We start from the raw sequence: 13,124 nt of genomic DNA, 5'->3' as shown, positions 1-13,124 counted from the left end.
TTTATCCACTGTGCCACCTAGCCACCCCCCAGACTTTTTTTTAAGTAAGATTTTGATTGGCAATTAAAGACCACGTCATTCACACAAGAAATTACAGAAGAATCTTTCTTCTCAAGTTTGGACTTCATGATCAATGTAGATCATGCAAAGAAATCAAAATCATAAGGGAAGAGGTTGTAGTCTATATTATTTTTGCTATTGAATTTGTACTGAAGATGATTTCAATGAACCTACAGAGGATAAGTTCATTTTTATTATTATTTTCATAATAATTTCATTATGATGATTACTTTCATTCAAATACAAAATGCATCTCTTTTATCTGTACCACAGTCCATAGAACATTAAATAGAAAGGAATAATTTGTTATAGGATTGTTTTTCTTTAAACATCATCAAAATGATGAAAAGATCAAAATGATAACAATAATATATATAGTAATTTAAGGTGCACAAAATGCTTAATTATCTTTAGTCTTACAAATCTAATAAAAAGTCTTTCCATTCAAAGAGAAGGTAGATGAGAAGGGGAAGAAAATAGCTTCAGTCTATCTAATGGTTACATATTATAGAAAGTAGCTATAATGAATGATCCTGGAAACTCACAAAAGGTAAAATCCAAGAAAGGAGTCAGTGTTAAATTCCATGGTCTACATATAAAAGATCACAGTATGACTAACAAGCAAATTAAAAGGTCATTTTGACCCTTTAATTATCCCTTATGCTTAGGGGATGAAACTCATGCCTAGAATGTAGCTTTTGATAAGCATATCTTTGTCAAAAATAATAAAAATATAATAATGGAGCCATAGAGGGAATCACATTTTATGCTAAGAAGATTACCTCATGTGAAGAAATCTAGGAATCTGAGTGAAGATATCACATAGAAAGCATTTGGATACACATCAGCAGAGAAAGAGACAGAGGTAACATCATTAGAGTTTATTAAGAAGCACCTAGAAAGAAAGAAAATAGATGAGGGGTTTAGGAAGCAGATCACACTCCTGGCAACAAAGATGGATGTAGGAGCGTTGAGGGACTTCAATTAGCCAAACATCCGCTGGAACTCTCTCACTGCCAAAAATAGAGCAGCAATCCATTTCTTAACGTCCCTTAATGATAATTTTAAACTTCAAAAGGCAGAGGAACTAACAATGGGAAATTCAACTCTGACTCTGATTCTCACCAAGGAAGAAGAACTGGTCACTGGTGTGGAAATGCTGAGAATTTAATGGGGAAGGGACCCAATTAGAATGAGTGATAGAGAAGGAAATGAAAGCTGGAAATAGTCTAACAACTAGATTTTAGCTTTCTAAATTTGGAGAAAAGGGGCGGCTAGGTGGCTCAGTGGATAGAGTACCGGCCTTGGAGTCAGGAGTACCTGGGTTCAAATTCGACCTCAGATACTTAATAATTACCTAGCTGTGTAGCCTTGGGCAAACCACTTAACCCCATTGCCTTGAAAAATCTAAAAAAAAATTGGAAAAAAAGGACAGATAGATTCCCATTGGCAGTGAAAAAGACACAAGAGACTGTTAAATTTTCAATTGAGCATTTACATCTTGGAAATCAGGGAAAACTCCAAATCAAGGCTTGATTTATTGTTTTATTGATTGTCTATATTTAAAGAAATGATGAAATAAATGTTAACAATGGAGATTAAACTTAAAAATGTGTTGTCTGTATAAATATCACCTACCCCTCACCCCCAGAGAGTCAGTTGTTAAACATTTTACCAGCATCCTGACTGATTGCTGAACCACTGTAATACCCTTGCCTTAGACTGCAATTCAACATGGAAGAGGGGAATGGCAATTTCTCACTACTGAAATTCTGAGTCCATAAAGAGACACAATTTTGATGAAGAGGCGATGTAAAAGAGAAAGTTAAACAAAGAGTCCAATACTGATGCAGAAACAACTCATTAAAGAACTTTGATTTAAAGAAAAACATAATAAATGGCACTAAGAGTTAGCATTTTAAAGTCATTTTAAGGTTTTAAAGGGGCAGCTAGGAGACACAGTGGATAGGTTATCAGGCATGGAGTCAAAAAGATTCATCTTCCTGAGTTCAACTCTGACTTTAGACACTAGCTGGGTGATCCTGGACAAATCACTCAATTCTTTTTGCCTTAGTTTTCACATCTGAAAAAAAGATTTAGAGAAGGAAATAGCAAATCACTTCAGTATCTTTATCATGAAAACTCCAAATGGGATCATGAAGAGTTGGGCACAACTGAAAAATGATTGAACAAAAAGATTTTAGATCTATATATTATTCATATCTAAATATATTTTCTCAGAGACGGTGATAGGCATTCAGGCCAGTCTTGGAGTCAAGATGAACTGAGCTCAAATCTAGCCTTTGTTTCAACTGATGTTATGATCTCTCAAAAGTTTAAAAAATTTTTTAAACCATTTAGCCTGCCCCAGACAAGTCAGTAGACAATGCAAAATAGCAATAGAGACACAGATTTGTATTGATGTAGGGAGTTTTCTCACCAGGAATTCCCCCTAAACCAATGTGATCCAGAACAAAATGTACAGAAAATAGGAGCAATAAAAACATAGAATGGTCTCCTGAGAATGGTGAAAAGTGTTAATATTCTAAATGAACTTATCAGTCTAAGTATTAAATGAAGAATAAAAAACATTATATTAAAGAAACCGAGAATATGCTTACTACAATGGATAGTGTGCTTGAATAGTAATCAGAAAGACTTGATTTCAAATCTCTTCTTAGCAGCTGTGGGATCATGAGCCAGGCATTTAAACTCTGAGCCTCAGGCCACTCTCTAAGACAACAAATTATAGACCAATTGGGAGAAACAATTCCCTCTAATTCTCAAAAGGTCCCAGATCCATAACATCATGGGTTTTTAAACTTATCTAGGTTTAAAAGAAGAGAGGAAGATTAGATAAGCCTTGGGACTATAGCTCAGAGTGGGTCAAATGATGATAAATGACAATGGAGAGAAGCCAGAGTCACTAGAGTTTTAGTTTACTTCTTTTTCCTGACCCAGGAAAATGGCATTTTCACTGGAAAGATAGAACAAAAATGATTACTAGGGAGCTGTTACTCAAGACAAGTAGGGAGAATGCAGGAGCACCTCACTCTCAGATCCTGCAGGAAGAAGAGATCAGACTTTGGAATGGAAGCAGGGACAGGAGAAGTCAGGGTTAGAGCAAAAGAAAGGCATTTCTGCTGTTTTCCCTTTCCAATGATTGAATCCTTATCTCCTTTTCCTTTTGGAATGGGTTTTCCATTGTTGGTACTCCCACTGGGCATGTTTGGCCAGAGAAAAAGGTGATCTTTTGTCTGTGTAGACCTCCTAGGTAAAAGGAGAGTTTGGAATGTGGAACATGTGTAGGTGCTTGTGCAAGATAGTGACAGTGAATTGGGGCTTTTGATCAGTGGAGAGATCCATGAACCTTATGGGTCGTGGAGAACAAAGTTCCCACCCTTACCCCTCCATGATTTGTTCTTGGTTCCACTTTTTTCCCTTCCCCTCTCCCCCCAGTACCCTGTATACCCTTCTTACACCATTTTTGGATAGTGGATCCTGAGAACACCAAGGTTTGGGCTGAATCCAGTTCTCTATATGTACCAATATTTCCTTTCCATCATAATCTTTGCTTTAAGGCTATGTAACCTGTGTATGATGATATATCCAGTTGTGTGGGATTCAGAAATGGGGGGAGGGAACATAAGCAGAAGCTGGACTGGTAAATGGCCATACTATGTACTTGTGTTGTGGCCAATGTAAAGTCCATGGTATTTGTAAACAAGAAATACAAGATAATGTCACTGTTGTGAGCTTACTATAGCATTGAAGGTACTTTTAAAATTTATGGAAATGATGGGATAGAGTAGAATGTTGTAAAAGGCCAATGTAAAAGGTTGTTGGTTCTGTTTTAAATCTTCTGAGATTGAAATATGATCATTTTGGGGCAGCTAGGTGGCACAGTGGATAGAGCACCAGCCCTGGAGTCAGGAGTACCTGAGTTTAAATCCGGCCTCAGACACTTAATAATTGCCTAGCTGTGTGGCCTTGGGCAAGCCACTTAACCCCATTACCTTGCAAAAACTTAAAAAAGAAAGAAAGAAAGAGAGAGAGAGAGAGAGAGAGAGAGAGAGAGAGAGAGAGAGAAAAGAAAAGATGATCATTTTGCAGTTTACTTTAAAAAAACAACCAGTGCAAAATCCATACAAATAGTCGCTGATCAGCGTGACTTCTAGTTAGTGAATGAGTTATGGGGAATATATTGATGCATTCTTTCCAGGAGCAATGCTGGAGAGTAAGAGGTATGAAGGATGCCTATACAGCTGGATATAGTAGACTCCAATTCAACTATCAAGATTTCCGACTACATGAATGACTAAATCCAAATAGTGTCAATTAATAGTGCAATGATAACTTGAAAGGAAGTCTGTGGTAGAATAATCCAGGTTTTCATGTTTCACAGATTATGACTGCCTGGTAGTTAGTCTGAAGACAATCTAAGGGTTTTAATGGTCTACAAACTCAATTTTATTCAATAAGGTGTTATGACAAGTCAAGGAAGCCAAAGTAATTTTAGGCCTACTTGAAGAGCCTTAATATCTTGGTCTGGGAGGGATAGTCCTTCTTTAACCATCTCTGATGATGGTTAAGTCACATCTGGAATATTGTCTTCAGTCCTAGGTACCACACTTTAATGAAGGGTATCAGTACCATGGAGAGCATCCAGAGAAGGTCAGTCAGAGTGGTGAAAGGCATCAAGTTCAAGCCATATAGTGATAATAACCTTTATGGAACTGAGCATGTTTAGCCAAGGGAAAAGACTCAGATGGGTTCTTGTTGTTCAGTTGTTTAGAGTTGTCTCTGAATTTTCGTGACCTCATTTGAGTTTGGTGATTTTTTTGTTTTTGTTTTGTTTTTTGCAGAAATACTAGAATACCTAGCCATTTCCTTCTCCAACTCATTTTAAGATGAGGAAACTGGTAGAAACATGTTTAAGCAACTTGCCCAAGATCACACAGCTAGTAAGCATCTGAAGTCAGATTTGAATTCATGATGAGGAGTCTTCCTGACTCCAGGCCCAGCACTCTATCCACTGTGCTACTTAGCTGCCCCCTGAGTAAATGCTTAATAAATACTTTTTGACCATTCACATAATAAATCCTTTTTAAGTAGAGGGAGAAGAGGAAAAGGGTTTCCATTCATTTGGATAGGTTTTAGATGAAAGAGCAGAGGCCTCATTTAAGTTTCACAACCTCAATTCTTTACCCACTTTGCAGGATAAAACCCATCAAGTAAGGTTAGGGTAATCTAGACACTGGAAAATAAAAAGTATTTACCTATTAAGTTTTCATAGACTATAAGTTTTTATGAACAGGAACTAGTTCATAGTGACTATTTCCAAGACCTAACAAGCACATAGTGTTTGACTAATAAACATTTGTTGGTAGATCGATTAACTGATGTCTTCGGCCAACACTCAATTGGTTTATAATTAGGTGAGGACCATATACTGCTTTAGTTTTGCAAACAAACAATAGAATTTGAGAGATAGTATTAAAAGTTCAGGTCCAATCATTCAAAATACAAATATACAAAGTGTATCTTACAAAATGAATAGTCCAATTAGCAGCCTTAAGGGGAAATGGGAGTCCTACTAAGGCATTCCTCTGAAACAAGAAGAGTTAGAAAAAGACTTCAGGATTTCCTGGTTAGCATATAAAGCATGACTGGGAATAAGTAGTAGGAATGTAGTAAGGTGCTTTCCCAAAGCAGTCCTGCTCCCCTGTAACTCAGAGCTCTAGCATCTTTGAATTTGTTTCCAAAATTCCTACTGATGATATTGGATATTTTGTTTTTAATCTTTTTTTGGTCATAGAAACAAATTGGGATATCTCTAAAATCATAGTATGATATAACTAAAAGGGACCTCCGAGACTACCAAAGATCATAGTTATCAGTCTTAAAGGTAATCTGAATCAAAACTCCTTTTTCATAAAGGAGAAACATCACACATAAAGCCAGTGTTCAAACTCAAATTTCCTGTCTCTAAATCCAGAACTCTATATATCACACTCCCTCCCAACTAGACTAGCCCCTTCATTCTACAACAGAAAAAAAAACTGGGTCTTAGAGAGATTAAGTAATACCCCCCCCCAACCCCTCCCAACTAATTGTTGTAGAGCTACGACTGGCAGTCAGGCTTCTGACATAATGTATTCTTCTTATTACCCCATAGTACCCATAGTTACAGTCAGTTTCAGAACTTGTATCCTATTTTAGGTCAGCCAATATGATTCAACTTCCCTTTTTAAAATTTCTTTTTTTCCCTCTATCTTGACCTTAACCTCTTCCTTCTACAATCTCTACCCTTCATTGACTTCCTTGACAATGAACTTTTGGACTTCTTTCTCTCAATAAAGTTCATCTAAAACTGGATTCCCAAGGTTGAAGAGAGGGCATAAGGAAGTCCTTAGCAAGACTCCCACTTATTTGCTGCAAATGCAGCAAAAAGAGGTGGTCAGAGATGAGCCAGTCCTTTTTGTTAAAGACAATGATATTTGTAGCCACACAATCAATGGGAATAAGGTTTCTCTAAGTCATGTGGTAGGCTATATTTTGTCAAACTTTAAGAATGAAAATGCAAGTAAAAAAGTAAGAAAGTTCTTCCTCAAGAAGGGACTAATAGTAGAAGATATAGCACTTAAAGTGAAGCTGAAAGTGGGAGGGGCAGAGAAGAAGACAAAGGTACCCAAGGTGGGAATGATAGGGAAAGTCAGAAATGAAGCCTGGAGAAGAATGAGCATGCTCTAGATTTATCACATTTCTATGGGAAACAGCTCCTCAAAATCCTCCATGAGGATGCTCTCCAAACTGATGGGGTTTTCACATTACACATATACAATCTCATTTGAAATGTGAAAATCCTTGATCCTCCTAGATAAAGGTTAATTCTCCCTCCTCTGAATTCCCATAGTCCTTTGCATGCAACTCTCTTGGGACAATTATTCAACAAAAAGCTATTAAGCAATGACTGTTCAGAGCACTATTGGGCTCTGGAAGAGATAAAAAATTGAGATGAAGCTTCTTTTCTGCCCTCTTGAGACTTATCATCTTGTAAATAGTTTTTAGCACATTCACAAGGAAACTATAAAACAATGATGTTGGTTGTGACAAACCCCAGGACATAGCAGAGTCTTATTTGCAACCAGTCAAATAAGTTTGGCCTAAACGTTTCCATCAGAAAAAGTAAGTGGCTAAAGAACATCTGTTACCCAGATAATGGCATGCCTTTAGTTAGGTTACCTATAGATCTAGTCCATCATACGAATACATACATAAGTAGAGGATGCTAGTCTGTCTGTATATCTCTGCAAGACATGTATCAGAAAAATGAGTTATACGTGAACAAGTATACAAATGTAAAATGAACATAATAATGTGGATAATATTGTAGGTTTATATTATATTAGATGTTTCATATACAATTTGTTACCTTTTGAATATATCTTCCACAGACAATGCTGATACCTATAAAATATATACATTTGTAAGTACACCCAAATAAACATCTTTCACAGAATGTGTAAAATATATACATGTACATATCTTTCACAGACAATACAAGTGTCTAAAATATAAACATATATATCCATATATGTATGTGTATATATATATATATATATATATTCATCTTTCATAGGCAATGCAAATATCTTTACAGGTGTATACACATAAAATGGCAGCTATGTAGCATGGTAGATAGAGTGCCAGGACTGGAGATAGAAAGACCTGACTTAGGATACTTACCATGTGACAAGTCACTTAACCCTATTTGTCTTAGTTTCCTCATCTTCAAAATGAACTGGAAAAGGAAATGGTAAATCATTCTAATATCTTCACCAAGAAAAAATATTACATATATATAAAACATATATATGTTTTATATATATCCATCATATATATATATGTATATATATACATACATATATATATATATATATATATCTTTTACAGATAAAACAAGTATTTGGAAAATATAAGCATGGGTACACAAAGATACATATATACCCATTTTTTCAGACTGTGCAGATAAATGAATTGGGTGGCACAGACTTAAATAAGAGAAAGATAGTGGGCTGAACAGCCTTTAAAAAAATGGAAAACAGTCTTTAATGGCACCAAACTACTCTCAGAAACAAAAGCCTTGTCTTTTAGACACAGACAATTCTAACGGTATTGTTCCATGATGGTGACTCACAGAACCCTACAGCCTCTGGAGAAGTGATAATGAGTATTACTCAGAGAGGAATGGGGAGGCACAGGGTGGGTGTCTTAGGGCTGCAGAATGTAACAAATGAAGAAACTAGAGTAAAGGATGCTGGCAGAAGAATCTGTGATTGAAAAAGATGGACTGGTCCCATGTTGAGAGCAAGAGCCAAGCAGTGGACAGTATGGGGTGAGGTCTGGAGAAAGTCAGGAATAACCTGTCCCCAGTGTTGGGTGGACTCCCATGTAAAATTATTGGAGGACATGAACAAAGGCGGTATAGGACAGTTAGGGTGAGTAAACTATGGTTTACCTTGTTAGAAGGAACATCCCTTGTTCAAATCCATTTGAGAATGTTTATAGTAGAGGTATAAGCAAAGAGATAGTTGTATGGGGGGGTCTTAAGGGACCAAGCAGGGGGGAGGGGCAATCATGGACTCTTCCTAGAGAAGGTAGCATTTGAACTGCACTTTAAAAGAAGGATAAGGAATTCAATAGATGAAGAACTGCAAAGAGGGAGCTGCCTGAAGAAGAGAGGACAGTGCCACCAAGGCCAGAGAGTGTGCCAATCAGGAGACTGCAAGCACTCTGGTTCAGATCCAGAGAAGTGGATGATGGGAGTGATATGGAATAAGAGGAAACTAGAATGATATTTGATGCCTTTGATTGTAGTTCACTGTAGTTCACCTTTTTGTCTTCAACAGGTAAACATAGACACCCACATAGGCAAACAACTGATGCTGCTACTGTACAAAAAAAGCTATGCACTGAATTAGAGAAAGAAGATGTGATTTTAATTACAACACTGACCTCCATAAACATGGATCCATCCCCAAGTCCTCTGAACTTCAGTGTTTGCATTTTCAAAGAGTGATAAAAATTCCTGCATTAACTACCCAACATAGGGATGTTTCCAGGAAAGCACTTTATAAAATTGCGTGTGCACCCTAAACGTGAGTTTTTATTAATACTTACAATTAATGTCTTAACAATGACTAATGCATCAGCCAGCAAAGGCGTGTTCTGGTATATGGGATGGCTTGAGAGTAACAAGAAACTGATTTTAAGTAATTTCTCTGAAGATACTAACCATGTTCCCACTTTTACTGGTGGTGTCCCCCAAATTACTGTAGGTCTCACCCCAAGGAGTGTGAGCTCCCTCCATGAGAGCAAGGGCTGGCTCACCTTTTCTGTTTGCATCCTTCCAACTTGACTCAGAGTAGAAGCTTAATAATTCTCATTCATTCATCCATCCATTCATTCAAGCCACTTAACATGTCAATGCCTCAGGCAATTTTCTAAGACTATAAATTTCAAAGTTGTCTCAGACACACATTAATTCAGAGATCCTTAAATGGGTGGAATCACAGGTCTGCACCAAAAGGAACAGCCCCTCCCCCAGCAATTTGTCCAAGAAACACTTGTCTCATGGTACATTTTATGTTTCTTTTTTTTATCTTAAGACTGAAACTTAGGGTGAAAATACAAGAAAGGTAAAACCCAGCAATATCAGGGGACATTTTTATTTTGTGAACTTTGTTATCGAATTGCAGGAGCCCTATGGATTAGAAGGAAGATAGAATACTAGACTTGAGAACAAGAGGACACAGGTTCAGATCCATCTCAGACTCTTAGTAGCCAAAGGATCCTTAAGGAAAAGATAAAATTTTAGAGTTAGCAAAACTATGTAGTACGTAAGTCAATTTAAAAAAAAAAAAATGAAGGTAATAGTCTTTGGTCTTTGTTTAAACTCCACAGTTGTTTCTCTGGGTACAGATGGTATTCTCTGACACAGATACCTAAAACTGTCCCTGATTATTGCACTGATGGAATGAGCAAGTCCATTAAGGTTGATCACCACCTCCAGGTTGCTGTTAGGGTGTATAGTGTTCTTCTGTTGACCAGAAACTTTAAAGGGTCTTCCCCTTCTATATTTCTTTTCTTTTTCTTTTCTTTCCTTTTTTTTGGGGGGGGGGGTGATACAAAAGAGACTCCTTTCCTTCTTTCCTTCTCATCTGCCTTAATCACTGAGACACCTGAGAGTCTTATCCTCCCAGCATTTTTTTTCCTTCTTTTTTTTGGAAGCAGTCATTCTTACCTTCTTTGCCTCATCTCTCTCTCTTACCTAAACTTAAAGACTGGATGTGCATTGCTTCAGTCAAATTGTAACCTGGGAAAGACCTGGCTTTAAAAAGTCAAGGTCTCCCACTGAGACTTGGCACTGACCATCTTCAGTGGTCCTGATCCATATCTCATCACTGGACTCAAATGATTCCTGAGGAGAAAGTGAAGAAGGTGACTTTGTACAACCAAGGCTTCACCTCCCTGATGTCTTGGACTTCTTCTAGAATGAAGGACAAACAACAACAAAGTGAGCTATTAGTGAGCTGGAAAGAATCTCAGAAATGATTTTGTCCACCTGCTTTCCATTCCCCACCATTCAACCCCTATTTCTTGGGGTTTCCATGAAGATCATATGTGAAATTCCTTAAATGTGTGCTAATTTTTACAATTCTCTCCTTGTTCCCCCCCTCACCAGTTTCCTTTAGCACAAATTAGCCACAATAACAACTGCAACAATAATGACAACACTAATAAACATATTTAGGAATCTCTTATGTGTTATACATCTAAAGTCGAGTCTGGTGTCACGATTCCCTCAGTACTGAATAGTTAACCACTCTGAGTCATAAACTCACTCATCTTTCCTTGTCTTCTTGACTTTTAAAGTAATTTAAAATGAATTATTTGAAAAATTTTTGAAATGGCAAATTTCCTCCTCCACCTCTCCTCACCACCATCCCTACCCTTGTTCTTTTCATGAGAATAGTAATAACTCACATTGGCAAATGGGTTTTTAGGGAGTGGGGGGGGGGGATGATGGTTATGTGTATTCATATCATCCCCAGTACCTGTTGAGCTGGTAGAGTCAGGAAGGGCCTGGGGTTTGATCCTGTCTTCCTACCCTTCCTGATGGGGATCATGGGGGGGAGTTTAAATTATTTCTCTAAGCCTCATTTTCCTGCACTACAAAATAGGGATAAAAATGCCCAGGATACCTATCTTACAAGCTTCTCATGAGACTCAAATTAGTGGGGATGGATTTGTGGAGTTCAACTTCCCAGAGAACTTCATTGTGTATGTAATGTACTTTGTAAACTTTAAAACCATACTAGATAAATGTTAGCTATTTTCTGCACCCTCTGGAATAACCTTATATTCTTTTCTTTGTATATGAATTGTATTCTTTTAAGAGATTGGAAGCTCTATGAGGGCAGGCATTGTTTTGGTTTTATTCTTGCCTCCCCAGTGAGAGGCAGGGTGATTTATTGGTTACTAATCTAGCCACTCTTGGAGTCAGTAAGCACTGGATTCTAGTATTGCCTAGAAAATGATCCCCCCCCCCCCCCCAGGGCAAGTCACTTAATCTTTCAATGTCTTCCAGGCAACTTTCTCAAACTCTCTAGGAAATACTTCAAAAAAGAAACCACTGAATTCGCATGGTTCTGGAGGAGAAAGTGGTGGCTTTGGGCAGCACACCCTCACTTATTTCCAACTCCCTTGCATGTCTCCTGATATCACCTCCCTGATGTCCTGATCTCCAACAATAACGAAGGACAGACAGTAACAGTGAGCTGAAACCTAGATAGCTAAGGGCTCAATCAAACATTTGTTAAATTGAATACATGGGCAGGACCCGTCTTTCATTTTTGTACCCCAGCCCATTCTTTGCCATCGGATTTCCTTTCAAATTATTCATCCATTCAAATTTCAATTTCACTGAATGGAGTTGAACTTCAGGGAGCTGCTAAGGCTTCCATCTTTTCTCCGGGAGGGCTTTGGGGGGGAAGTTCTGTCACTGAGCTTTAAAGACCTGAGGTTGTGACTCTATCCGAATAGGACTTTGCATGGATGCAGAGATGAAAGAGAAGCTGACACAGAATCCGACTAGCTGAAAGTAGTCGGAGAGGGGAGGGAAGAGAACATCGGTGGGGGAGGAGGAGGGGGGGAGGAGAATAACTGAAAAGCTGACTGCGATAAATGTGACTGAAGCATTAACCCCCTGGCACTCTGTTAGGTGTTGGAGGACACCAGGACAAGCGGGAAAGCCGTCCCCGGCCTGCCTTCTGCTGAGTAAACGAGCTCTGCTGCAAAACCTTTAAGTCAGTACCAAGTAATTTTTGAGGTGGGGCTGGAGGGGGAGGCAGCAGGGGCAGGGATTCCGAGCGGAGCTAAGAGTTTAAGACGGAGAGGGGTTAGAGCTGGAAGGGGCTCCCGCAGTCCTTGGTCCTGGTGCCCTGGCAGCCTATAAATGAAGACGCTCTGGAGTTCCCAGGTGAAAAGAGTTGCCATTGCCCCCTGCCTCTCCCTCCCTTTCCAATCCGGCGCTGTGAGATGAGGATCAAACATTATTAATATGGGAAATATGAACAATAAAAAATAATGTACAAGGAACTATCAATCAGGACAAGTCTTCTGCCCTTGGTCGGCCCCCGATAAGAATAATCCACAGCGCTATTTATAATTAGGAGTCTTCTGTTCCCTGGGACCTCTCCTGCTCTGGTGACCCTCCGAGCCCCTGCTCATACTTTGCAAAAAGCCATTGGCTGCAGAGATGCCAAGAAGGCAAAGACACTTGGCTGAAGGCCCTGACCTACCACTGTGTGTGTGTGTGCGTGTGTGTGTGTGTGTGTGCGTGTGTGTGTGCGTGTGTGTTGAAGTGGGGGGCGTCTCCCCCAACATGTGGGGGGGCTTCTATTGGAGTTGTCACTGGTCTCCACCCCTTTTTGCATACCCTCCCCTCAGCCACGCCCCCTCTGCAGCACACCTCCCCAGCCTCCCCTCCCCCACTCCCT

The sequence above is a fragment of the Macrotis lagotis genome, chromosome 2, assembly GCF_037893015.1.
Source record: "Macrotis lagotis isolate mMagLag1 chromosome 2, bilby.v1.9.chrom.fasta, whole genome shotgun sequence".
NCBI lineage: Eukaryota > Metazoa > Chordata > Mammalia > Peramelemorphia > Peramelidae > Macrotis > Macrotis lagotis.
The sequence above is the reverse complement of the archived record's forward strand: the minus strand, read 5'-3'. Positions refer to the sequence as shown.